Source organism: Chiloscyllium plagiosum, chromosome 20 (assembly GCF_004010195.1).
Source record: "Chiloscyllium plagiosum isolate BGI_BamShark_2017 chromosome 20, ASM401019v2, whole genome shotgun sequence".
Taxonomy (NCBI): Eukaryota; Metazoa; Chordata; class Chondrichthyes; order Orectolobiformes; family Hemiscylliidae; genus Chiloscyllium; species Chiloscyllium plagiosum.
In genome coordinates this window covers 12349040-12376562 of record NC_057729.1, presented here as the reverse complement: position 1 = coordinate 12376562, position 27523 = coordinate 12349040, and the positions used below count along the sequence as shown (strand labels likewise).

General features: G+C 40.1%; 1 protein-coding gene across 1 annotated transcript in view; it reads right to left on the bottom strand.

Annotated features, from left to right (window-relative positions):
• The window catches only part of ctnnbl1 (catenin, beta like 1), a 192568-nt gene that overhangs the window by 6630 nt on the left and 158415 nt on the right, over window positions 1-27523 (bottom strand). The window lies entirely within an intron of this gene.

Here is a 27523-nt window from a genome sequence, read left to right as displayed (position 1 = left end):
TTTTATAGAACAGCAGCTGGAATAATTTCAAGGACATACATTTTGAAGGATCTTCAGGCCTTGATTTATGGCTGCCTAACATCATTGGCTGTCTTCTTATACTTGACTTTTAAAGTATCAGATTCTACGAGAGATGTTATTTCAAATGGGAACATTTCTGATTTGGAGGGAAGATTAAAGTAATCTGCTGGAAAGCCAATAATTGATCAGACAGGCATGTACTCACAATACTGTATAATTTTCCTGAGTGATTGAAGAGGCAGTGACCTAAAATAGTAAATTAACTCACATTATTTCTATACATTTCTGTTTGCAACATTAACCAGTTTAACTTAAATGGGGTTAACACCTGTAAAAATAGTGACAGAAAATCATGTAACTCATTGACCTTTGGTACTTAATGCTGCTAACGAGTAAATGAGGGAACCTAGAATGCAATTCAACTTTAAATATGGTTCTGCAGAAAATGGTCACAATTTTAATACCTTTCCCGAGGTTAGAGTAGGGAAAGTAAACAATGTTTGGACCAGCATTACTGTCAAATACTATTACAAGGTTTAAGTTAAATTATTGAAGTCTAACATAATTCATAAATATTAAAGTAAGTTTGGAAACAAAAAGTTTTATTGAGGAGCACAACGGTACCTTGGTGTCATTTTTGCTTTTTACTGGTTCTTACGTTTTAACAGGCCTTATGAATATTTTTCTCATACTAAGTTATTCAAGGGTTGTATCAAAAAACATCCAGCCTCGGGCGACTGACTGTGTGGAGTTTGCACATTCTCCCCGCGTCTGTGTTGGTTTCCTCCGGGTGCTCCGGTTTCCTCCCACAATCCAAAGATGTGCAGGTCAGGTGAATAGGTCATGCTAAATTGCTCATAGTGATAGGTGCATTAGTAGGGGAATGGGTCATGGGTAGGTTACTCTTCGGAGGGTCAGTGTGGACTTGTTGAGTCGAAGAGCCTGTTTCCACACTGTAGGGAATCTAATCTAATGTAATCATTAACTAAAACTTTGCTCATGGCAATCAAATACCTGAAATAAATGATTGAACATAAATTGGAATTAAATTTACCCACTGCTATCATTGATGAAATATGCACAATCTCCAGCTCAAAAATAGATAGTACATGCAGACAGAAACATCAGTTTTATAGGTTGGTAATTTTAGGGGACTTGTGCAGTCTAGGGAGATACACCAAGTGTTATAGACACACAGGGAGTTTCACATGGGGGGGAGGAGGTGTGGAGAGAGAAAGATGTGTGAGGGCGACCTGAAGAGTAACAGATTAAATTTTAAATTAGATTCAAGAGGTTACAGCCTACCCATTTGAAAAGCCAACTCTCAGGTATAATCTTTTTATGGAAATCTTTGCATATGAAACTACAGGATACATCAAGAGTTTTAATTGATTTAATAACATTATCATTAGTTTCCTCACTCCTATTCCTGCTCACATGCTTTTGTGGCTAATTATCAAATGTGTTTTGGAAAACCAAATCAACACATTCAGCAGACTCTCCTTTATCTACCCAAGAAGTAAAGCCCTCTCAAAAAGCTCTAGTCAACCTGTCAAACATTACTGCCCTGGTATAGAAGTCCTGAGCAAAGTCCATTGTTAACATGTCCTTAATAATACCTATTCCAATATTGTTCAGAGATTTTATGTCAAGTCAATTTGTATGTTGTTTCCTGTTTTCTCTCTTCCTAATTTCTTGAATATCGGTGTTACACCTAGTAATTGTCAATTGCTTGGGAGCGCCTTCAGCTGTTTCTTGATATCACATGGAGTGAGTTGAAGTGGCTGAGAGATTGGCCTGTATGACACTGGGGATCTCTGGAGGAGGCCAAGATAGATCATCCACTTGTTGTAAAAGACTGTTGTAAATGCTCCAGCTATATCTTTTGCACTGATGGACTGTGCTTCCACATCACTGGGGATGGGGATATTTATGGTGCTGCCTCCTCCAATGAGTTGTTTAATTGTCCACCATTCACAGCTGGATGTGGCAGGACTACAGAGTTAGATCTGATCAGTTGGTTGTAGGATTGCTTAGCTCTATCACTTGCTGCTTGGCTCACAAATAGTCTTATTTTGCTGGACACCTCATACTTAGATACGTCCTGGCATGATTTCTTGCATTCTTCAATGAACAAGGGTTGACCCGCTGGCTCTTGTTAATTGTACAGTAGGGGATATGCCAGGCCATGAGGCTGCAGCTTAGGTTGGACTGCAATCTGCTGCTGTTGATTGCCTAACCTACTCGTAGATGTTCAGTCTTGAGTTGTTAGATCTGTTCCAAGTCTATCCCATTTAGCAGTGATATAGCATCACACAATATGTTTCATTGGAATGCAGATCTTTTCAGAGCTCAGGAATGAAATAGGATGGTGACTCGTTGAATAGCAAAATTTGAAGAGAGCAAGTGACGAAGGTGGTGACAGAAGAAGCCAAACAAAATTAGAATAATGGTTGTCACAGCAATTGAGGTTAACATGCATTCTAGTGAAAGAAAAGTTCAGATGAGAGCATTAAACTGATAACGTTCACTTGATGATGTTTGTGTCCTTGTCTTTCCCTTTAAGAGAACTGAATTTGATGATCGAGCCATTAACCTGAGGCACTGGGTCCATATGTGGAGAGATAAGTAAAACTCCACAGATCTTTTGAGAAAATCATGAGAATCAAAAATATGTGGCATGACATTTAGATAATGCATGGCTTTTCAGATATTCTGAGACGAGTCCAAAATAAATTGGTTCTATGAAAGCGAAAATGCATTGAAAAATGAGTTTCAATCATGTGCACCTATTTGAGAAATAGTATGGCATGAAATGGTTAATGTGTCCAGTAAAGTGAGAAAACATCTTTATTTACGAGACAATAACACCTACTCCCTAGAGAAAATGACTGTAAAACAATTGGGATAAAGAGTGGAATTGCAAGGAGCAAGCAGAATTTAGATTTAAAACAATCAAGGACTTCGAGATTGGAAAACTAAGTAACCTCAAGACAGATAAAGGTAAAAGAGAACTGTAGAATTTTAAGTCCATGTATGATGTTATTTTACTGTTATTAAGGAAGGTGATCTGTGGATGGATAACAGGAAGGTAACAAACCAAATTAAGAATCATAGATCTGAATTTATAATATTCAGAGGGTATGATAGAATATAGTGAATTTCAGAACAAGTTATGGAAACAGATTAACAGAACGAAAGTACAAATAAAAACAATTTGAGCAGATCATCACACAAACATCAAGAGGAGAGGAACAGTGTGCTTGAGTGAAGCTGATGGAGAGAATTCTTTGGGAGATTCTTTGAGGAAATAACGAGCAGGTTAGACCAAGGAGCGCAAATGGATTTTATCTACCTGGACTTCAAGAAGGCCTTGGACAAGGAGCCACACAGGAGGCTACTGAATAAGATAAGGGCCCATGGTGTCAGAAGCAAGGTATTAGCATGGATAGAAACTTGGTTGTCTGGAATAAAGCAGAAAGTGAGAATAAAAGGGTCCTTCTCAGGATGGCAGCCGGTGACAAGTGATATTCTGCAAGGCTCAGTGTTGGGACTACAACTTCTTACTTTATACATTAACAATCTAGATGAAGGAACTGAAGGCATTCTGGCTAAGTTTGCAGATGAGATAAAGATAGGGAGAGGGACAGGGAGCATCAACGAAGCAGGGAGGCTGCAGAAGGATTGGACAGGTTAGGAGAGCGAGCAAAGAAGTGACAGATGGAGTACACCGCAGGACAGTGAGAGGTCATGCACTTTGGTAGGAAGAATAGAGACATGAACCATTTTCTAGATGGGGAGAAAATTCAGATGTCTAAAGTGTAAAGAGACTTGGGAGTTCTAGTCCAGGATTCTTTCAAGTTAAACTTGCAAGTTGAGTCAGTAGTTAGGAAGGCAGGTGCAATGATGGCATCTATTTTGAGAGGACTTGAATATAAAAGCAAGGATATACTTCTGAGGTTCTATGAGGCCCTGGTCAGACCATATTTGGAGTATTGTGTGCAGTTTTGGGCCCCATATCTCAGGAAGGATATACTAGCCCTGGAGCATGTTCAGAGGAGGTTCATGAGAATGGTCCCAGGAATGAAAAGCTTAATGTATGAGGAACATTTGAGGACTCTGGGTTTATACTTGGAACTTAGGAGGTGGAGGGGGGAACTAATTGAAACTTATAGATTACTGAATGGCCTGGACAGAGTAAATGTTGGCAAGATGTTTCCATTGGCAGGAGAGACTAGGACCAGAGGGCACAGCCTTAGAGTAAAAGGAAGACTTTTTAGAACGGAGATAAGGAGAAACATCTTCAGCCAGAGAGTGGTAAATCTATGGAATTCACTGCCACAGAAGGCTGTGAAGACAAGGTCATTGAGTACATTTAAGTCTGAGATAGACAGGTTCTTGAGTACCAAGGGTTACAGAGAGAAAGTGGGAGAATAGGGTTGAGAAACTTATCAGCCATAATTGAGTGGTGGAGCAGACTCAATCAGCTGAATGGTCTAATTTCTGCTCCTATGTCTTATGATCTTATTGAGTGGTGGGATTGCTAAGGAACTGTTGTAAGGAGATGGAGTAATGGAGTTATTTATAGATGGATCGAGAAAATATTATGAGGGACCGCTCTACACTGCATGGGCTGTAGTAGGTATTGAAGGAGACTTGAAAGTAGGAGAGCAAATCCTTGGAATATATTCAGGTCAAGCAGCAGTATTAATAGCACTGACAAGTACACTGAAGTTAGCCAGGGTTGAGAGAATTACCATATACATAGATAGCAGGTAAACTTCTAGCATAGCCCATGATTATATGATGGCCTGGGCTCTGTGAGGGTATATCACCTCGTCCAGGCTAAAGATTTAGTGGAAGCGGTAAACCTGCCCAGGAATTAATATTAAGGAAAGCACTGTACCCAGAACGAGAATGACTGTTGGTAAACCCAAGATTGAGTGTGGAAAAATTGGATATTGTTGTTGAAAGTGATGGTGAAATGAGCTTCTGATACAGGAAAGAATTCAAAATATGGCTGATAAAAATCTGTGAACAGACAGCAGCAGAGACTGTTATCTTGCAAGACCTTGCGAATATTGTCAGCAGCGTTTCCTCCACTATTTTATGTCTGTGTACCAAAAGAAAGTTGGAGTTACCTATGAGCCAGAAATTGTGGACAAAGGAGTAGGACCCGAGGGTACAGTGAGAGAAAAAAATCAACAAGTTCCTTTCCTCCAGTGAAGCTAAAGAAGTTCTTTGTGAAAATTGAATTGGTATCACAGAGAATTACCGTAACAATTTTAGCCACCACTTGGAACACTGGATCAGGTGAGAAGGATACATAGGCACCTTCCAGCCACATTTGACCTTTCAAAAAGATCACCTGAAGGTCAAGAGTGTGGGGCATGATCTTGGGAAACTGATGCAGTGATGATTGTTACATCTTAACTTGCAGGAATGCATGGTGAAAATGCACTGAAGCATGGCCTCAGACATGTACATCTACTTGAGGAAGTGATTAGTGTGGCCTGGAAGAGCACAAAAAAATATTTAAATGATAAAACACTGACACATAATTCATAGAGGAACTGACTTTTGGTATGGGTGAGAAAAAGCTAAAATTGCAATCGAAGACAAAAAGGGAATATACTGAAGTAATATCCACAAGATTTAAGAGTAAAGGAAGAGCTAGAGAATCTTTTAATTCCATGCACAATCTGTCGCTAGTTAAACCTAAGTATGTATAAATCAGCTTGTGATCGATAAACATGTACGTGCTTATGAGAGATCTTGATTAAGGGGTGGATGTACTGGTAGGTTCAACAATGATATCTTCAAAACATATCATCAAGGGTTAATCAATAAAGGTTAATTGGATATGACAATGAACAATTTAAAAAAAGGTGGTGAAATAGGCAGCAAAGAGTCAGGAAAATAGGTATTATTGCCGAGGTCAGTAAGATATAGTCCAGCTTAAGTGGGGCAGCAGGGTGGCTCAGTGGTTAGCACTGCTGCCTCAAGCGATTCCCGCCTCCGGGTGATCGTCAGTATGGAGTTTGCACATTCTCCCCGTGTCTGCATGGGTTTCCTCCAGGTGCTCCGGTTTCCTCTCACAAACCAAAGATGTGCAGATCAGGTGAATTGGCCGTACTAAATTGCCCATAGTGTTAGGTACATTAGCAGGGATAAATATAGGTTAAGGAAATGGGTCTGGGTGGGTTACTCTTTGGAGGGTCGGTGTGGACTTGTTGGGCCGAAGGGTCTGTTTCCACACTGTAGGGAATCTAATCTAATTAACGCTTGGGCCGAGCGCCAAAAGTGAAAAACTGTATTAATTGCCCATGGTCGAATATAATAAAATTGCTAGACAATCGAAGGAAATTTTAGCTGATGAAAACAATCTGATTTGAAATTTCTGATTTTTATATGAAATAGCCAGGGAAAGCTTGACCTACCTGTGCTGAGGTTTTTAAAATAACTAATTAGACACATATTCGTACAAAAAAGAAGTTTAAATTTATTAGATATTGGGAAATTAAAATTCAGAAGGCAATTAGCCTGGGATGCAGAGACAGCCTTGAAGAACTATTTTTCTCTATCAGCAAGAAGATTAGAGCAACAAAAAGGTCTAAACAAGATAACCTCATCAGAGTACCGAGACACAAATAACGTAGCAAGAGGGGACAGGAACAATTTTGAAACGGGGTCACTATGGCTCGAGAGAAGAAATAATCGCCACTTCGCAAATCAGGTAAGAGTGAAATTGTTCCATAAATTGTTAGCTTGGTCAAAAAATCATACTAGATTTAACATCGTATAACTTTATACGTAACATTATATTAGAGCTGATATTACAAATATTGTAATAATTGGTAGAAATGAACATCCTTCCTTATCTTCTGTACTCAGATCAGTAAGGGATATGAATTGCATTACTAAATTTGCACAAATTGATCTCTATTTGGAGCTGTTTCCCCACACGTGTGGGAGGGGCCAGAGACCACTCCAAATCTGGCTTTTATGTGGAGGTCCAGTTGCCCTTAATTACAGCAGAGATTGGAGGTCAGTGGCACGCTACCTTTCCCAGTAAAGTACAGGATATTTATATATACAGTGGTGACCCCGGAATCCGAACGCTCTACTGTTTGAACAAATTGGAATCTGAACAATTATTTTGAGAAAATTTTGCCCTAAAATGAGAACACATTTTCAGAAACCGAACACCACGTACCGTTCAGGTCGCACATTGTTTGTTCAGTTCGTCCCGGGAACTAGTCATGAAAGCATCTCTTGTGTGTCCATCATTAGTTTACCTTGTATTTTCATCTTGATTTGTGCTGTTTTTTCTAATTATCACCCTTGTGCATTCACCATGGCACCCAAGAAGAGCAGTGAAGCAAATAAGTGCATTCACCATTAGCACTCCTCACTAAGGTAAATGAAGTTATTTTCATGTTAGTACATTTATTTCTTGCTTTTATTATTATTACTTGATATTTAGGTCATTTACTCATCTTATTTTACCTTAACCATGTGTATTTGCAGTTAAAAGTGTCATGAAAATGTTTTTTTTGGGTCCAGAAATGGATTAATGCACGTTCCATTATTTCTTATGGGGTAAATAGTTTCGGAATCTGAACTTTTCACAATCCGAACAATCTCCTGGAACGAATTAAAATCGGATTCCGAGGCACCACTATATATCGTGTTAAAATGGTTAATTACAACACTGACAGTATTGCTTGCCACATTCTCTGTGAACACATGATCAATGATAGATAACTTCATAGTTCACCTTAGGTCCTCCCATCATCTCATGATGTTTGCCAGACTCTCTATCACCTGTCATTTGGGTTCTTATAATTATTGACCACATTCCAAAGCCAGTGGAAGACATGAGTAACATCTGAAAAATTTGAGAGAGTTGGGGGCAGAGGTGAGTATGTTGGCTATTACCAAGGAGAAGGTGCTAGAAAAACTGAAAGGTTTGAAGGTGGATAAACCACCTGAACCAGATGGTGTACACCCCAGAGTTCTGAAGGAGATTGCTGAAGAGACAGTGGAAGTGTTAGTGGTAATCTTTCAGGAATCACTGGAGTCAGGAAGGATCCCAGAGGACAGGAATATCCTGAATGCAATCCTCCACCCACCCCCCTTTAAGAAGTGAGTAAGGCAAAAGATGGGAAATTACAGGTGTGACCTCGGTCTTGGCAAGATTTTGGAATCCATAGTGAAGGATGAGATCAGAATACTTGGAAGTGCATGATAAATTACGACAAAGGCAGCACGGTTTCATCAAGGGAGGTCATGCCTGACAAATCTGTTAGCATTCTTTGATAAGGTAACGAGCAGGTTAGATAAAGGAGACCAACTGATATTATCTACTTGGACTTCCTGAAGTTCTTTGACAAGATGAGCGCGGGAACTGCTGTGTAGGATAAGGTGTTAGAGGCAAGGTACAGCATGGATAGAAGATTGAATGTCTGGCAGAAAGCAGACAATGGGGATAAAAGGGTCCTTCTCAGGATGGCAGCCAATGATTAGTGGTGTTCTGCAAGGGTCAGCATTGGGACCACAACTTTTCACTCTATACATTAATGATCTAGATGAAAGACCCGAGGGCATTCTCGCTAAGTTTCATAAGATGCACAGATAAGTGGAGGGTAAGGTAGCATTAAGGAGGTAGGGAGTATGCAGAAGGATTTAGACAGATTATGAGAATGGGCAAAGAAGTGGCAGATGTAATACATGATAAAGTGTGAGGTCTTACACTTTGGTAGGAATACTACAGGCATAGACTGTTTTCTAAATGGGGAGAAAATTCAGGAGTTTGAGGTGCAAAACTTGGGAGTCTGAGTCCAGGATTCTCTTCAGGTTAACTTGCAAGTTTTGAGTCAGTAGTTTGGAAGGCAAATACAACAATGGCATTTATTTCAAGAGATCTAGAATATAAAAGCAGGCATGTACTTCTGAGGCTTTATAAGATTCTGGTCAGACCACATTTAGAATATTGAGAGAAATTCAGGGCCCCATATCACAGGAAGGACACACTGAGCTTGGAGCAGGTCCATAATAAATGACATTATATTTGCCTTCCAAACTACTGACTCAACCTGCAAGTTAACCTTAAGAGAATCCTGGATAATAATCCCAGGAATGAAAAGCTTAACACATGAGGCACGTTTGAGGTCTCTGGGTGTATAATCATGGAGTTCAGAAGGATGAGGGGGATCTAATGGAAACTCTCAGAATATTGAAAGGCTTGGATACAGCGGACATTGGGAAGATGTTTCTGTTAGCAGGAGAGACTAGGGCCCATGGGCACAGCCTTAGAGTAAAGGGAAGAACAGAAATGAGGGAAAACCTCTTTAGCCAGAGATTGGTGAATCTTTAGAATTTATTGCCACAGAAGGCTGTGGAGGCGAGGTCATTGAGTATATTTAAGACAGAGATAGATGGGAGCTTGATGTTAAGGGGATCAAAGACTATGGGGAGGAGGTGGGAGAATGGAGTGAGAAACTTATCAGCCATGATTGAATGGCAGAACACTCAATGGACCAAATGGCATAATTTCTGCGCCTATGGATTTATGAAGGGGAAATCATGCTTGACGAATCTTCTGGACTTTTTTGAGGATGTAACTCTGAAGATGGACAAGGGAGATCCAGTGGATGTAGTGTACCTGGACTTTCAGAAAGCCTTTGATAAAGTCCCACATAGGAGGTTAGTGAGCAAAATTAGAGCGCATGGTATTGGGGGCAAAGTACTGACTTGGATTGAAAGTTGGTTGGCTGACGGGAAACAAAGAAGTGATAAACAATTCCCTTTCGGAATGGCAGGCGGTGACCAGTGGGGTACCGCAGCGATCAGTGCTGGGACCGCAGCTTTTTACAATATATATTAATGATACAGAAGATGGTATTAATAGTAACATTAGCAAATTTGCTGATGATACAAAGCTGGGTGGCAGGGTGAAATGTGAGGAGGATGTTAGGAGACTACAGGGTGACCTGGACAGGTTAGGTGAGTGGTCAGATGCATGGCAGATGCAGTTTAATGTGGATAAATGTATGGTTATCTATTTTGGTGGCAAGAACAGGAAGGCAGATTACTACCTAAATGGAGTCAAGTTAGGTAAAGGGGCAGTACAAAGAGATCTGGGTGTTCTTGTACAGCAATCAATGAAGGCAAGCATGCAGGTACAGAAGGTAGTGAAGAAAGCTAATAGCATGCTGGCCTTCATAACAAGAGGGATAGAGTATAGAAGCAAAGAGGTTCTTCGGCAGCTGTACAGGGCCCTGGTGAGACCGCACCTGGAACACTGTGTGCAGTTCTGGTCTCCAAATTTGAGGAAAGACATTCTGGCTATTGAGAGAGTGCAGCGTAAGTTCACGAGGTCAATTCCTGGAATGGCGGGACTATCTTATGTTGAAAGATTGGAGTGACTGGGCTTGTATACCCTTGAGTTTAGAAGACTGAGAGGGGATCTGATTGAGACGTATAAGATTATTACAGGATTGGACACTCTGGAGACAGGAAACATGTTTCCGCTGATGGGTGAGTCCTGAACCAGAGGACACAGCTTAAAAATAAGGAGTAGGCCATTTAGGACAGAGATGAGGAGAAACTTCTTCACCCAGAGAGTGGTGGTAGTGTGGAATGTTCTGCCCCAGATGGCAGTGGAGGCCCAGTCTCTGGATTCGTTTAAGAAAAAGTTGGATAGAGCTCTCAAGGATAGTGGAATCAAGGGTTATGGAGATAAGGCAGGAACAGGATACTGATTGAGGATGATCAGCCATGATCATAATGAATGGTGGTGCAGGCTCGAAGGGCAGAATGGCCTACTCCTGCACCTATTGTCTATTTTCTATTGTCTTATGGCCTTAAAAACTTGCGAATAGTTTGGAAATTAGTACTTGAGCACAAAACTTCAACACAATTTTAGAAAAGATTTGTGTTGATCCCTATACATCGCAAGAAATGGATAATGGTAATTAATAGTTATTCTTTATTTTGCTCGGCTCTCCAATTTCTTTCTCTTGCCCTACATCGCTACCTCAGAGTACAACAGGATCTTGATCAGATGGGCCAATGGGCTAAGGAGTGGCAGATGGAGTTTAATTTAGATAAATGTGAGGTGTTGCATTTTGGAAAGGCAAATCAGGGCAGGACTTAAACACTTAATGGTAAGGATCTGGGGAGTGTTGCTGAACAAAGAGATCTTCGGGTGCAGGTTCATAGTTTCTTGAAAATGGAGTCTCAGGTACATAGGATATTGAAGGGGGCATTTGGTCAGAGCATCGAGTGTATGAGTTGGGAAGTCATGTTGCGGCTATACAGGACACTGATTAGTCCACTTTTGGAATACTGCATGCAATTCTGGTCTCCTTCCTATCGGAAAAATGTTATGAAACAATCAAGGGTTCAGAAAAGATTTACAAGGATGTTGCCAGGGTTGGAGGGTTTGATCTATAGGGAGAGGCTGAATAGGTTGGGGCTGTTTGCCTTGGAGTGTCGGAGGCTGAGGGGTGACTTCATAGAGGTTTATAAAATCATGAGGGGCATGGATAGGATAAATCAACAAGGTGTTGTCCCTAGGGTTGTGGAGTCCAGAACTGAAGGGCATAGGTTTAGGGTGAGAGGCAAAAAATTTAAAAGGACTTATAGGGCAAGTTTTTCACGCAAAGGGTGGTGCATGTATGGAATGAGCTGCCAGAGTTTACAGGGATATGGGCCAAGTGCTGACAAATGGCACTAGATTAGCTTAGGATATCTGGTTGGCATGGATGAGTTGGACCGAAGGGTCTGTTTCTGTACTGTACATCTCTATAATCTTTAAGCAAACACTTACACATCTAAGATAGTGCATCTTGGATCATAACCCACTTCCAAAATGTTGGCCAAGAACCTGAATAGTCAATGTTGGCAAGATATTTCAACTTATGCACACTACAATCGAAATTGATGTTGGTTCTTGTTTGACTTTCCCCATTCGCTTCAATGGAGAAAACAGTTCAGTTGTACAGAAACAGCCCTTAGATCTGTCTGAATGCTTTCCATTTAAGGATTTTTAAGGTATTTCAAAATTGATATGCTTTTCCAAAAATCTCTGTGAAACTGTATGCATTTCAGAGACTGCTGGACAGTTGCCAAGCCATCACCTACCAATATTGATTTTGTGCACTTAAATTTATTAAATTGAATTTCAAAACGTAGTGCTGCAGACAATCGTTTTTATGGGATAGTCAGGGAACCTAAAAATGCTGTTGGACTAATTTTTGAATATCTAATTTTATGGTGAGCAATTAAAAGTAAATGCATGTTCAAAGCACACCTGCATAAAGTTTCTTCTTAAATAAAGAATTTCCAGTTAACTAAAATTTGAGCAATAGGCCATTAAATTTAATTAAATTCTAGGAAGCTCAGCAGTACAGTGTTAAATTTGACTAAGCCAAAAAAAAAGCACAAAAATAGGATAGTAATTTTAGACAAAGGTTTGTGCTGAAAGGAGCTTGATACATGCCAAGGTCTTAACCTGGCTTACATCCTTATTTTTGAAACTGCCCAATGCAGGAAAATAAAATGATTTAGGTCTACTTCTTTAAGCCAACTGCGAAATCATGAATGCTTACAATTTCACATAGTTATCTCAGCAATGTATTTATCAGTATATTGATCTTGGTTTTGTGCTAACCACTGGATAGAAGTAGTTTTTAATTAATTAACATGGTGAAAAGTAAGAGCCAAAAATTAGATGTTGCAACTTTTAACATGGCTGCAGATCTGTTCAAAATGGGGCCTAACTGAAGCAGCGTTCATATATTGAAGGAAAGGATTAAATAAATATTTTTTAAAATACCAGACCAAAATGGTTAATATCATGACTTGGATGCACTCCTCTCATGTACAAAACTGTAAGTGGCCATTATGTGTTTGGAAAAATTCAATATTGTAAGCAGCAGAATATTGGAACAATTTTCATGTATATTTCAGAAAGGAGGCAATATGTTACTGGACTAGAGGGACCAGGATACTGTTGTGCTGATTGGCTTATAGATCAGTATACCGCTATTGTGTACACCACTTGGAGAATGCATCAAGGTTGGGAAGGGCACAGAATATAGTCTGGGTGGGGGCTTGAACATCTATCACAAACAGTGGCTTGCAGCATCACAACTGATTGAGCTGGCCTAGTCCTAAAGGACATGGCTGTTAGTGTGTGTCTATGGGAAATGCTGAGAGAACCAATAAGACAGAAAAGCCAACTTATCTTAATCTTCTTCATTTTACCACTCACAGATGCATCTGTCTTTGATAGCATTGGTAGCAGTGACCAGTGAAGTTCTGACTTCACATCAAGATACCTTCCATTCAGTTGCGTGGCACTATCACCATGCTACAAAGGACAGACATCAAATAGATCTAGTAACTCAAAAACGGATATCCACGAGGCTCCGCGGGCATCTGCAGCAGGACTGCATTCAACCATAATCTGGAACTCCAAAGTTTGGTATATTCCCCATTCTACCATCAAGCTAGAGAACCAACCCTGATATAAAGAAGAGTGCAGGAGGCATGGTAGGAGCAACACCAAGCATGAATACCTAAAAATAAGGTATCAACTTGATGAAGTTACAAAACAGAACTACCTGCATGCTAAACAGGGCTAAGTGATCCCTGATCAAATTTAAGATGTGCAGCCCGGCTGCAACCAATCATGAATCATGGTGATCAGATAAACAACTAGCAGGAGAAAGAAGCTCAACAAATATCATAAGAACATAAGAAATGGGAGCAGGAGTAGTCCATTTGGCCCTTCTAGCCCGTTCCGCAATTCAATCAGATCATGGCTAATCGTGGCCTCAGTTCCACTTACCCGCCCTCTCACCATAACGCTTAATTCCTTTACTGTTCAAAAAATCTTAGCTTTAAAAACATTTACTGAGGAAGCCTCAATTACGTCATGAGGCAGGGAATGCCACAGAGTCACAACTGTCTGGGTGAAAGTTCCTTCTCAGTTCCATCCTAAATCTGCTGCCCCTAATTTTGAGGCTATGCCCTCTTGTTTTAGTTTCACCCGCCAGCAGAAACATCCTCTCGACTTCTATCTTATCTATTCCCTTCATTATTTTATATGTTTCTAGAAGATCCCCCCACTCATTCTTCTAAATTCCAATGAATATAATCCCACTCTACTCAGTCTCTCCTAATAAGCCAACCCCTTCAACCTCTTGAACCTCCTCCGTACCCCCACTATTGTCATTATATCCTTTCTCAAGTAAGGAGACCTAAACTGCAACCAGTACTCCAGGTTTGGGCTCACTAACAACCTGTACAGCTGCAACATAACCTCCCTGTTTTTAAACTCAATCCTTTTAGATCCCCCATCTTCAACAAAGATGAAGCACCGTACCTGAGTGCGAAAGATAAAGCTGAAGCTTTTGCAGCTATATTCAGCCAGAAGTGCTAAGTGGATGATCCACCTTTACCTCCTCTTGAGTTTCCTCGTATCACAGATCACTCTTTCATCAACTCAATTTACTCCATGTGATACTACACTGCAAAGGCTATGGGCCATAATGACATTCTGGAAATAGTACTGAAGACTTGTGCTCCAAAACTAGTCATGTCCTTTGCAACACCACTGAGATCTCTGCAGTTACGGGAAAGGAATTGCCCAGATATACCATGTGCACAAAAGACAAAAGAATTCTAACCTGCCCAATTAAGCTGTATCAAGTTACACTCAATCTATGAAGTGATGGAGTTTCTTGTTCAGCAGGAAACTGCTTACTGACACTCAGTTTGGGTTCTGCCAGGGGCACAGAGTTGCTGACCTCATCAGTCTTGATCCTAACATGGACAAAGGAATCAACCTCCAGCTATGAGGTGAGTGACTGCTCTTGACATCAAAATTGCATTTGACTGAGTTAGCATCAAGGAGCCCGAACAAAATTAGTCAATGGGAATTAGGACAAAAGCTCTACAATTGGGATGGCACACTGGCTAGCGGTTGGCATGGCTGCCTCACAACACCAGGGATCCAGATTTGATTACTGCCTTGGGTGACTATTTATGTGAAGTTTGCATGTTCTCCCTGTGTCTGTGTGGGTTTCCACCAGATGTTCAGGTTTCCTCCCACAGTACAAAGATGTGCAGGTTAGGTAGACTGGCCAAAATAAATTGCTCGGTAGTGTCCAGGGATATGTAGGCTAAGTAGATTAGCCAAGGGAAATGTGCGATTATGGGGATAGGGCGTGGAGTTGTTCTGGGCGGGATGCTCTTCAGAGGGTTGATGCAGATTTGATTAGATTAGATTCCCTACAGTGTTTAAACAGGCCCTTCGGCCCAAACAGTCCACCCAGACCCATTTCCCCTCTGACTAATGCACCTATTAATATGGGTAATTTAGCACTGGCCAATTCACCTGACTTGCACATCTTTGGACTGTGGTAGGAAACCGGAGCATCCGGAGGAAACCCACGCAGACACGGGGAAAATGTGCTAACTAGGCCAAATGGCCTCTTTCTGCACTGTAGGGGTTCGATAGTTCTATTTTATGGTTGGAGTAACAACTAGCAAAAGGAAAGTACTTTTGGTTTCTGAAGGGATATCATTTCAGTGCTGGGGCATCACTGCATGAGTTCTATCGAGCATTTTCCATGGTCAACAATCTTGGCTGCTTCATCAGTGATTTTTCCTCCATAAGGTCAGAAGTGAGGATGTTTGCTGATGACCGCACAATGTTCAACACTGCTCATTATTTCACAGGCACTGAAATAGCCTACGTCCATGTGTAGTAAGATCTGGCCAATATCCAGGAGTGGGCTGGTAAGAAATGTAATATTTGTACGTCTGTAAAAAATAAGAACAGCAGTATGCTTTTCAGCCCTTCGAACCTGTTCTGCCATTCAACAGGATCATGGCTGATCCAACATTCCTCATGTCCACTTTCCTGCCCTTTCCCTTGATTCCCCTGTGGAACAAGAATCTATCTCAGCCTTAAATTTACACAAGGACTCTGCCCTTACAGCGCACTGTGACAACGAGTTCCAAAGACATTCAATTCTCAGAGATGAAATTCTTCCGATTCTCAGTCTTAAATTAGTGGTCCTTTTTTTCTGATGCTGTGCCGTCTGGTCTGAGACTCACCCATGAGGGGAAATTTCGTTTCAGCACTTTTAAAATATTTATTCATGAGATGTGGCCTGTCCCTAGTTACCCTTGATAAGGTGTTGGTGGAGCTGCCTTCTTGAACTGCTGCAATCCATGTGCTGTATGTTGACCCACAATTCCCTTAGGGAGCGAATGTCAGGATTTTCACCCAGCAACATGAAGGAACGATGATAAATTTTCAAGTCAAGATGGTGAGTGACTTGGAAGGAAATTTTAAGGTGCTGGTATTCCCATGTATCTGCTGCCTTTGTCTTTCTAGTTGAAAGTGGTCATGGGTTTGGAAGATATTGTCTAAGGATCTTTGGTGAATTTCTGTAGTGCATCTTGTAGATAGTACACAATGCAACTTGTGAGCATCAGCGTTGAGGGAGTGGATGCGGTGCCAATCCTTAAGGATCTTGTATGCCTGAATGAGATAACCTCTAATTCATCTAAACTCCAATAAAGTTGGATCTGTTTAGCCTTTGTTCATAAACAATCACTCCATACCAGAGATCATCCCAGTGAACCTTCTCTGAAATGCCTCCAATGAAATATCTTTCCTTAAATAAGGACCAAATTTCCTCATAGTACTTCAGATATGGTCTCTCCAGTACTTAGTATGTTGCAGAAGGACTCTCATACTCCAACCTCTTAAATTAAGGGCCAACATTCCAATATCGTTCCTGATTACCTGTGCGCTAGCTTTCTGTGTTTGGTGCACAAATATCCTCAAGTGCTTTTGTATTGAAGTTCTCTGCAGTGTTCTCCATTTAAATAATATTCTATTCTTTTGTTCTCCCTTCCAAAATGACTTTACATTTTCTCACATTGTACTCCATTTGCCAACTTTCTGCCCACTTGCTTAACTGACCAATATCTTTATGTAACCTTGATTTGGAGATGCCGTGTTGGACTGGGGTGTATAAAGTTAAAAATCTCAACACCAGTTATAATCTAACAGGTTTAATTGGAAGCACTAGCTTTTGGATGGAGGAGCAGTGCTCCGAAAGCCAGTGCTTCCAATTAAACCTGTTGGACTATAACCTGGTGTTGTGAGATTTTTAACTTTTACAACCTGCCTTGTGCCTGTCTCAAATTTGGCTACATTTGTTTTCTTCCTCGAAGTCATTAATACATATTATAACAGTTACAATCCCAGCACTTACTCCTTTGGAACCCCACTGTTACAGGTTGCCAAATTGAGAAAGAATCTCTTATCAGCCAATTCTCTAACCATACCAATATACCAACTCCAACACCATAGCTCTTATCTTATGACTTAACATTTTGTCAACTATCTTGTCAAATATCATCTGGAAGCCCAAAAACACATCTACTGGTCCCCCCACTATCTATTCTGGTTGAAACTTCTTCAACAAAGTTAGCCAGACACAATTTCTCTTTCATCAAGCCATACTGACTCTTCATAATTGATTATGATTTTCCAAATGTTCTGCCATTAATTCCTTTATAATTAATTCCAGTACTTTTCCAACAATAGATGTTAGGCTAACTAGCCACTAGTCACCTGCATTTTGTCCCCCCCCACACCACCTTTCTGAATAGGGTGTCACATTGGCAGTTTCCAATCCTCTTACTTCTCCAGATTCCAACAACTTTTGGAAAATTACCAACCAATGCATCCACTATCTCTGTAATGGCCTCTTTTAGGATGTTGGGATCTGCTTCAGCCCCATTAGTTTGTCTAATACTACTACTTTTATGATGGTGACAGTACTTGATTCCTCTCCTGAAATCTTTTATATGAATGGAATGTTTGAAGTGTCTTCCACCATAAAAACTGATGCAAAATATCTGTTTAACTCCTCTACCATTTCCTCGTTTCCCAAAATCATCGCTCCAGATGCATTTTCCAAGAAGCTTATGTTCACTTTGAGCTCTTCCTTTTATATGTCTAAAGACCTTATTGTCAATTTTTATATTCTTTGCTAGTTTGCTCTTAGAGTTAATAATAAATCTAAAGAAAATCTTCTTAGTCTTCCTTTGCTGGATCGAGAATTTTTCCCCAGTCTTTCAGGTTATCACTGACTTTAATCTGCTGAAAGGCTTTTCTTTCAAGTTAATACCCTCCAAACTTCCTTGGTTAACCATAGTTGGTTTATCAGTCTTCAAATCTTTTCTCCTTACTGGGATACACTTTAGCCCTGTGTCATGAATTATCTCCTTTAATATCTGCCACTGCTTGTTTCCAGTCTTTCCTGCTAATCTTTTTGCCCAATTCCTTTGAACTAACTTTATCCTCATTTCATTGTAATTCCCTTTATTTAAATTAAATCCAGTTGTCTCTGATTCACGTTTCTCCCTCTTGAAGCAAATATTAAATTCAATTATGTTATGATCACTACTTCCTAGCGGATGTTTTACGAAGAGAGCATTTAGTAAACCTGCCTCATTACCAGGTAAGGATGACCTGTTCCCTGTTTGACTCCTTGGCATATTGCTGCAGAAAACTATTCCTAATGCGCTCTACGAATTTATTGTCCTAGCTACCCTTTCCAATTTGATCAGTAGCATGAGTCAGGTGGAGCCTATTCCATTGGAACAGCTCTTCCTTCCCCAATCCTTGTGCCAATGTACCATGAACTTAAACCCATTTCTCCCACACCAATCTTTGAGCCATGTGTTTATCTGTTTAATCTTGTTAGCTCGTGGCTCAAGTAATAATCTGGAGATTATTACCTTTTTGGTTCTCCTTCCAAATTTAGCCCCAAGCTGCTCAAACTCTCTCAGCAGAACTTTTCTCTTTTCCCTATATCAGTGGTATAATGTGGACCGCAACAACTGGATCTTTCCCCTCCCACTCCAAGTTCCTCTGCAGCCCAGAGGAGATATCTGAAGCTGGACACCAAGCAGCCTTTAGGACTCTTGATCCTGGCCACAGAGAAGAATTCCATGACTGTACAGTCGGTTTTGATATAATGTAATGGTTTCCGTCATTATGCAATCACACATTATAAAGAAATCGTGCAAAAGCCGTCCATTTAAACTAATGAGGTCAGAATTGCGTTATAGCCTCCTCATGGTGAAGAAACATGCATTATAGCAGAACGGACTGTACCATTCCAGATTTCAACTACATTTCTCTTTTCTGTTTGAGTTTGTTTTTGTCAGAGCTGAGGGGGGGGATTTAATTACCATGTCCTACATTACTTAGCATGTTAGCTCAGAAATAGCAAAAACAGCCTGCCAGTGAAGACAGTCAAGATCAATGACAACCAACTTTAGGATGTAACAAAACTGACAAAGGAATGTCAATTACAATTTATTCTCATTTCATGATGTTTTCTTGTACTCAACAGGCAACTTGCCAAAACAGATCCACCTCAAAAATGTACCTGCAGTAGAATGTAATTTTCATATTTCAAGACTTGAACATGTATCAAAGCTGCATGATTGAGAGAGTACGACATTGTTAGGTGTGTTTTTTTTGATAAAATGTTCTGTAAGATGAAAGAAAACACTCCTGTCAATCAAGGGACAATTTGATGAGAAATGAGGATCTTTCCAGCTGTCCTCAACAAAATATTTATCCTTTACCCAACAGCACTAAATAACAGACAAACTGGTCATTTAGCTGACTGCTGAAGCTCGAAACCTGATGTGCTTGTTATCATCGTTCTAGCTGAAGGTAGTACTGGAGAGTGAGATCCCAGAGTGAGACCTGGTTTGACAGCCCTTAAGTATTATTAGTCTTTTTGTTCACTGTGGAGATCACTCACTGAACAAATTCATAACTGGTTGCTTTTGCTTTTCAAAATGAAACAAAGAAATGTAGAAAACAGGAGCAACAAGTGGGCCATTCGGCCGACTGCATTCACAATACCTTTAACATGATCACGGCTGACCCTTTATCTCAATGCCACATTCACAATCTCTCGCAATGTTGGTCAACATCTTTAGCTTCAAGAAATAAATCCATTTCTGAAATCTATTCAATGAATTCATCACCATAGTCTTCTGAGGTACAGAGTACCACAGGTTCAGCACAGTTGAATTTCCCATCAACTCAATCCAAAATTACCTACCATGACTATGACACTTTGTTCTCGACAACCAACCCCATGGATCTGGTGAAACATCATTTCTGCATCTAGTCTGTTCAGCCCTGTTAGAATTTTGTACGTTTCAATGAGATCTTCTCTTGCCCTTTTAAACTTGAATGAATTTTATTTTGCCTGTCTTCGGATGCTGCCTGAATTGCTGTGCTCTTCCAGCACCACTGATCCAGAATCTGCAGTCATTGTTTTTACCTCTGAATATAAGCTCAGGCAATTCAATCTCTCCTCATACAACAGCCCTATCATCCCAGGAATTAATCTGTTAAACCATTGCTGCACACCTTCTTTGGCAAGTGTCTCTTTTCTTTGGTAAAGAGATCAAAGCTACACACAATATGCCAGCTTTGATGTCACGTAAGCCCTGTACAGCTGAAGATATCCTTTTTCCTGTACTCAGACCTCTTATAGAGTCATAGAGATATACAGCACGGAAGCAGCCCTTCGGTCCAACCTGTCCATGCCGACCCAATCAATCAAGTCCCACCTGCCAGCACCCGGCCCATATTCCTCCAAACCCTTCCTATTCATACACCCATCCAAATGCCTCTTAAATGTTGCAATTGCACCAGCCTCCACCACTTCCTCTGGCAGCTCATTCCATACATGTACCACCCTGTGTGTGAAAAGGTTGCCCCTTAGGTCGCATACCAAATGCCTTCTTCACTATCCTATCTACCTGCGACTCCACATTCAAGGAGCTATAAACCTGCACTCCAAGGTCTCTTTGTTCAGCAACGCTCTCCAGGACCTGACCATTAAGTGTACAAGTCCTGCTAAGATTTGCTTTCCCAAAATGCAGCACCTCGCATTTATCTGAATTAAACTCCATTTGCCACTTCTCAGCCCATTGGTCCATCTGATCAAGATCCTGTTGTAATCTGATGTAATCTTCTTCGCCGTCCACTACACCTCCAATTTTGGCGTCATCTGCAAACTTATTAACTATACCTCTTATGCTCGCATCCAAATCATTTATGTAAATGAACAAAAGTAGAGGATGCAGTACCGATCCTTGTGGCACTCCACTGATCACAGGCCTCCAGTCTGAAAAACAACCCTCCACCACCACATTCTGTCTTCTACCTTTGAGCCAGTTCTGTATCCAAATGGCTAGTTCTCCCTGTACTCCGTGAGACCTAACCTTGCTAACCAGTCTCCCATGGGGAACCTTGACGAACGCCTAACTGAAGTCCATATAGATCACATCTACTGCTCTGCCCTCATCAATCCTCTTTGTTACTTCTTCAAAAAACTCAATCAAGTTTGTGAGACATGATTTCTCATGCACAAAGCCATGTTGGCTATCCCTAATCAGTCCTTGCCTATCCAAATACATGTATGTCCTGTCCTTCAGGATTCCCTCCAACAACTTTCCCAACACCAACATCAGGTTCACTGGTCTATAGTTCCCTGGCTTGTCCTTACCACCCTCCTTAAAAAGCGGCACCACTTTCGCCAACCTCCAGTCTTCTGGCACCTCACCTGTGACTATCGACGATACAACTATCTCAGCAAAAGGCCCAGCAATCACTTCTCAAGCTTCCCACAGAGTTCTAGGGTACACCTGATCAGGTCCTGGGGATTTATCCACCTTTATGCGTTTCAAGACTTTCAGCACTTCCTCCTCTGTAATCTGGACATTTTATAATGAAGGTCAACATGATATTTAATCCTGTAACTGCTTACTGCACATATATGCTTTCAAGTAATGCATCTCTTAAAATCTTTCAACAATCTGCTTACTCATCTCACTATCATCAAGCATGGGTTCATTCAACTTATTTCTTGAACAGCCTTGCAAGGATGTCTTTCTCTCTGACACCTCCACACTCCTTCTGGGAGTTCTTTTATTATTAATTTTCTTATTAACCTATTTTTCTAATCATTCAGTTCAGTATATCTTACACACCTACAAAGCAGGTGGAAATTGAACCCAGGCTTCTTGGTCCAGGGGTTGGGACACTACCACTGTGCCACAACAGCCCTCTTAAGTTCTCTTTTAAGAAACTGAGGATTTCTTCCCAGCCCTGCCTCGACTGCTTTAAATTGTTACTCATAGCATTCATACTACTAAAAACCTGTTCTTCCTTTGCATTGTAGAACTCAAGTCAGCAACCAACTTAATTAACTTCCAGAATTCTTCCTGATTTTTAAAAATCAAATAGATCATATTGTCAAATAATTGAAAACTTAGATCCATATTTTGAGTTCTCCAAAAATTTCTGAAGTTCCAGTTTATGATTTGCAGCATCATTTGAGTGATCTTACATTAGTGTCAGCTCAGTGCCACAAGTGTATTGAACTGACAATACAAGATTTTATCACTCTTGCTGAAACACTGGTCCAAAATTAATGAGAGAATAGTTAATTCTTGCATATGGATTAAAGCAATATGTCTGGACGTATGATTTCTCTTGAAGGGGGCAATTTCACTGCTTGCATGATAGACTACAGATTTCAGATATTTTACAAAATCTTGGATATCCACTGCTTTTTCATGAACCTATTAAAAATCCTTAAAACATAGAACATGACAGTGCGTACAGGCCCTTCGGCCCTCGATGTTGTGCCGAGATGTGGAACCAATCTGAAGCCCATCTAAACTACACTATTCCATTGTCATCCATATGTTTATCCAATGACCATTTAAATTCCCTTAAAATTGGCAAGTCTACTCCTGTTTCAGGTAGTTCAGTCCACGCCCCTACTACTCTGAGTAAAGAAACTACCTCTGACATCTGTCCTGTATCTATCACCCCTCAATTTAAAGCTATGTCCCCTCATGCTAGCCATCACGATCTGAGAAAAAAGGCTCTCCCTGTCCACCCTATCTAACCCTCTGATTATCTTATATGTCTCAAGTAAGTCACCTTTCAAACTTCTTCCCTCTATCGAAAACAGCCTCAAGTCCCTCAGCCTTTCCTCATAAGACATTTCCTCCATACTAGGCAACATCCTAGAAAATCACCTCTGAACCCTTTCCAAAGCTTTCACATCCTTCCTACATTGCAGTGACCAGAAGTGCACGCAATACTCCACGTGCCGCCACACCAGTTTTGTACAGCTGCAACATGACGTCATGGCTCTGAAACTCAATCCGTCTACCATTAAAAGCTAACACACTGTATGCCTTCTTAACAACCCTATCAACCTGGGTGGCAACATTCAGGGATCCATATACCTGGACACCGAGATCTTTCTGCTCATCTACACTATCAAGATTCTTACCATTAGTCCAGTACCCTTTATTCCTATTGCTCCTTCCAAAGTGAACCACCTCACACTTTTCCGCATTAAACTCCACTTGCCACCTCTCAGCCCAGCTCTGGAGCTTATCTATGTCCCTCTGTAATATGCAACAGTGTTCAGCACTATCCACAACTCCACCGACCTTAGTGTCATCCACAAATTTATTAACCCATCCTTGTAAGCTCTCATCTAGGTCATTTATAAAAATGACAAACAGCAGTGGACTCAAAACAGATCCTTGCGATACACCACTAGTAACTGAACTCCAGGATGAGCATTTAACTGACCCATCTAAAGTACCTGAACTATCGTATTTCCAGTCAATATTTGGGAGCAAAAGCAAGGGCACAGAAAACAAAGACCTTTTGTAAAACTGTTCGTATCCAACTTATTATGATTTTCAAAAAGCCACTATTTAGCAGTAATTTTCAGAGTTGACATTCAGGAATCTTTGGCTTCCTGTAAATATGGTTTCTGGCAATGATCCTTAAAGAGCAGACCTTCTACTAAAAATTGAACCATTTCTTTACTTTAAGAGTTGAATTGGGTCTGCTTTACAGCTGATTTCAACACATTTGTCATGGGACTGCACTTCACATATAGCTGGGGGAAGTAATAAAACAAATACAAACTTATTAGGCTGTGAATGTGCAGTTAATGAACCCACAATCCATTATTCTTCAGCTGCGTCTGAAACATTATGTACTCCCTCTGGGCCTAACGACTGTCACAGTCACAGGCAAATTAGCCTAAATGTGTGTAATATAAAGCCACAAGTATCTATCTGCATGCAATAATAGTACAAATATTTCAGTAAATAAGTTTACAGAATGGTATACTGTCCCACTGTGGATTGTTAATGTATGAGTTATGCTGTATTTGACAAACCAAAAGAGACCTTCCCTGAAATAACATGTTACGTTAGGGGAATAAGCCACTTCTGTTGTAAAGATCCAGTATTATAGACTTCTTAGAATCATTTAATTGTCGGATATATAATGGAATATGCACAGATTGAAAATTTAACCAGTGTCGTGCTATGTCATTGCATCCATTGAATTCTGGAATACTTTGACAGGAAAGGTCACAACCCATTAAAAAGATGTGAATTTAGTTCCAGAAACACATTTTAAAATAATTGTTGTTAACGAGTTTTGAGAAGATTTGTAGCTCAGGTTGAAGAATGTAAGTTTGCTTGTTGAGCTGGAAGGCTTGTTTTCAGACATTTCATCACCATACTAGGTAACATCATCAGTGAGCCTCCGGTGAAGCGCTGGTGGTACGGCCCGCTTTTTATTTATATGTTTAGGTTTCCTTGGGTTGATGATGTAATTTCCTGTTTTTTTTCTCAGTGGGTGGTAGCTATCAACAAATGCAATGACTTGGATTCCCCCTGAGATTTACCACCCCCTGAGAAAAAGAACAGGAAATGACATCACTGCAGGAAATGACATCACCAACTCAAGGAAACCTAAACACAAAAATAAGAAGTGGACATACCACCAATGCTTCACCAGAGGCTCACTCATGATGTTACCTAGTATGGTAATGAAACATCTGGAAATGAACCTTACAGCTCAGTGAGCAAACTTACATCCATAATAGCTGTATTGCATAACACTTGTGCCATTCCGTTAGGCAACCATGGATGGTTGAAGAAACTGGAACAGATTCCAAGAGAAAAATAAATTAATTAGAAAGTGTCTAAAATATACTTAGGAGACATCACATAAATTGTTGTAATTAAAGGTAATTTATATTCAAGTCAATTCAATTTACTCAATGTCAAAATATTCAAAATATAAATTCCACCCATTTTACTTACAAACCAGATATGTTAAGCCAATACCAAAATGTGCAATAATAGCTTTCTGTGTGCATGGTACCATATCACAAATGAATAACAATGCACTGAGGTCCTTGATTCAATTAATATTTGCTGATTTGTATAGGTTACATAAAGTTCATTACAGAGAAGTGATTGTTGGCAAATTATCAGACTACTTCACTGATATCCAGTAGTGCATGAACAAATACTTCCTCAATCAAAAATTGGATTTGAGAACTGGAGAAGTGAAAGACTACCTTCAATTGTACAGAAGCTTGGTTGGACTGCACCTAAACTACTGTGCGTAGATTTGGTCTCCTGACCTTAGGAAGGATATTATGATCTTGGGGGCAGTGCAACAAAGGTTCATCACACTTATTCTTAGGGTGACAGATCTGTCCTTTGAAGACAGATTAAGCAAACTGCACTAAATTCTCCGGAGGTTTGAATAAGGAGGTGATGTTATTGAAGCCTACAAAATACTTAACGAGATAAATGCAGGTAAGATGCTTCCTTTGATTGTAGAGCCTACAACAAGGGAACACATTTTAAGAGTAAGGGGATGTCATTTAGCACTAAATGAGGATAATTTGTTTTACTCAGAGGGTTGAGAATCTTTGAAACTCTCTACCCTGAGGACTCAGGGAGCTTAGTCTTTGAGTTTATTTAAAAATTGATAGTCTTCTGATTACCAATGGTGTACGAGTTCTCTTGAGGATAGTGTGGGTAAAAGGGATTGAAGTGATCAATAAGCCTAAAATGGATTGAAGTAATCAATCAGGTATGATTATATTAAATGGTGGAACAGGCTTGACAGGCTGAATAGCCTACTCCTGCTCCTATGTTCCAATCAGAAAGACTGAAGCCATAATTTTTGATCCCTGCTCCAAACTGCGCTCCCTAACTACCAACTCTATTCCTCTCCATGACAACAGTTTTAGATTAAGTCACTCTATTTTCAAGATTGACATCAGATTTGAACCACAGATGAGTTTCTACTCTCATAAGCATATCATAAAGTCTATTTCTATCTCTGCAACATCATCTGACTTACCTCTGACTCAGTTTATCATCTGCTGCTGAAATCCCCATCCATGCTTTTACTTATAGATTTGACTATTCCAATACATTCTTACCTGGTCTCCCACATTCTAGCCTCTGCAAAGTTTAGGTCATTGAATAGTCTGCTACCTATGTCTTAACAAGCTTGCAAGATCAGGACTACCTTTCCTAGATCTCTCCTCCTCTCCATTTTGTTTGACTTATTTAAATTATTATGTAAAACCTACTTTTCTGACCAAGTCTTTAGTCGTCTAACTCAATATTTCATGTGGCTGTGTCACACTTTGGCAGTTCCTATGAAGTGCCTTCAAATAGTTCATCTTATTGTTGGTGCTATCTAAATACAAGTTGTTGTTTTCCTGGAATTGTTTGCAAATGTTTCCTCCTTCTCTTTTGCAGTGATCATTGAGAATGGAGATGTCTTTGAAACCTCCTCTTCATGATTATCTTGGGAGGCTTTATTATATATCGGGTATGACACAAGTTGTTGGCTGTTACAATTAAACTTCACATAATAGGGAAGAGTAGAGAGTATGCATGTGCAACATTTAGCTCTCAATGAGTAGACTAAAAATTTGAATAGACTCTTATTATTGAATTTCACTGCAAATTTCAAAATTTCTACAGAAGAGGGGATCTGGTGATTTCAGTTTGGGGACCATGACAGAACATATGCATTGGCTTGTATGGATTTTCAAACCACAGCTGTATTCACAGAACAAATTGATCTCCTTAAAGCCAAATGGTATGAGAGCTTGGCAGGGTTCTGATCCACACCACACACACAGTTAAACTCATTTAAGAATATAGAAATATTTTTCTATATTCGTCCAATGCGATATTCACAAGTACAAATTAATTAGAAAAGAAGTTTCTGTCTAATAGAAAAAAAAACTTATGGCTCTGACAGAGCTAACAAATATGTTGTTTGTTTATTACCAGTACAGGTAACTCTACATGAAGGTAAAACATCAAATTCTGTGATTCCATCATTTGTACAGCATAACACACATTTTAACTTCTGTGAGTTTTGTAGGATTAATATAACATAGTACAGAAGGGGCATGAAATCAGAACAACCAGATAAAGAGATAATAAATAAGAATGCACACTGAAAAAGGTTCAACAACTTAGGTTGGCA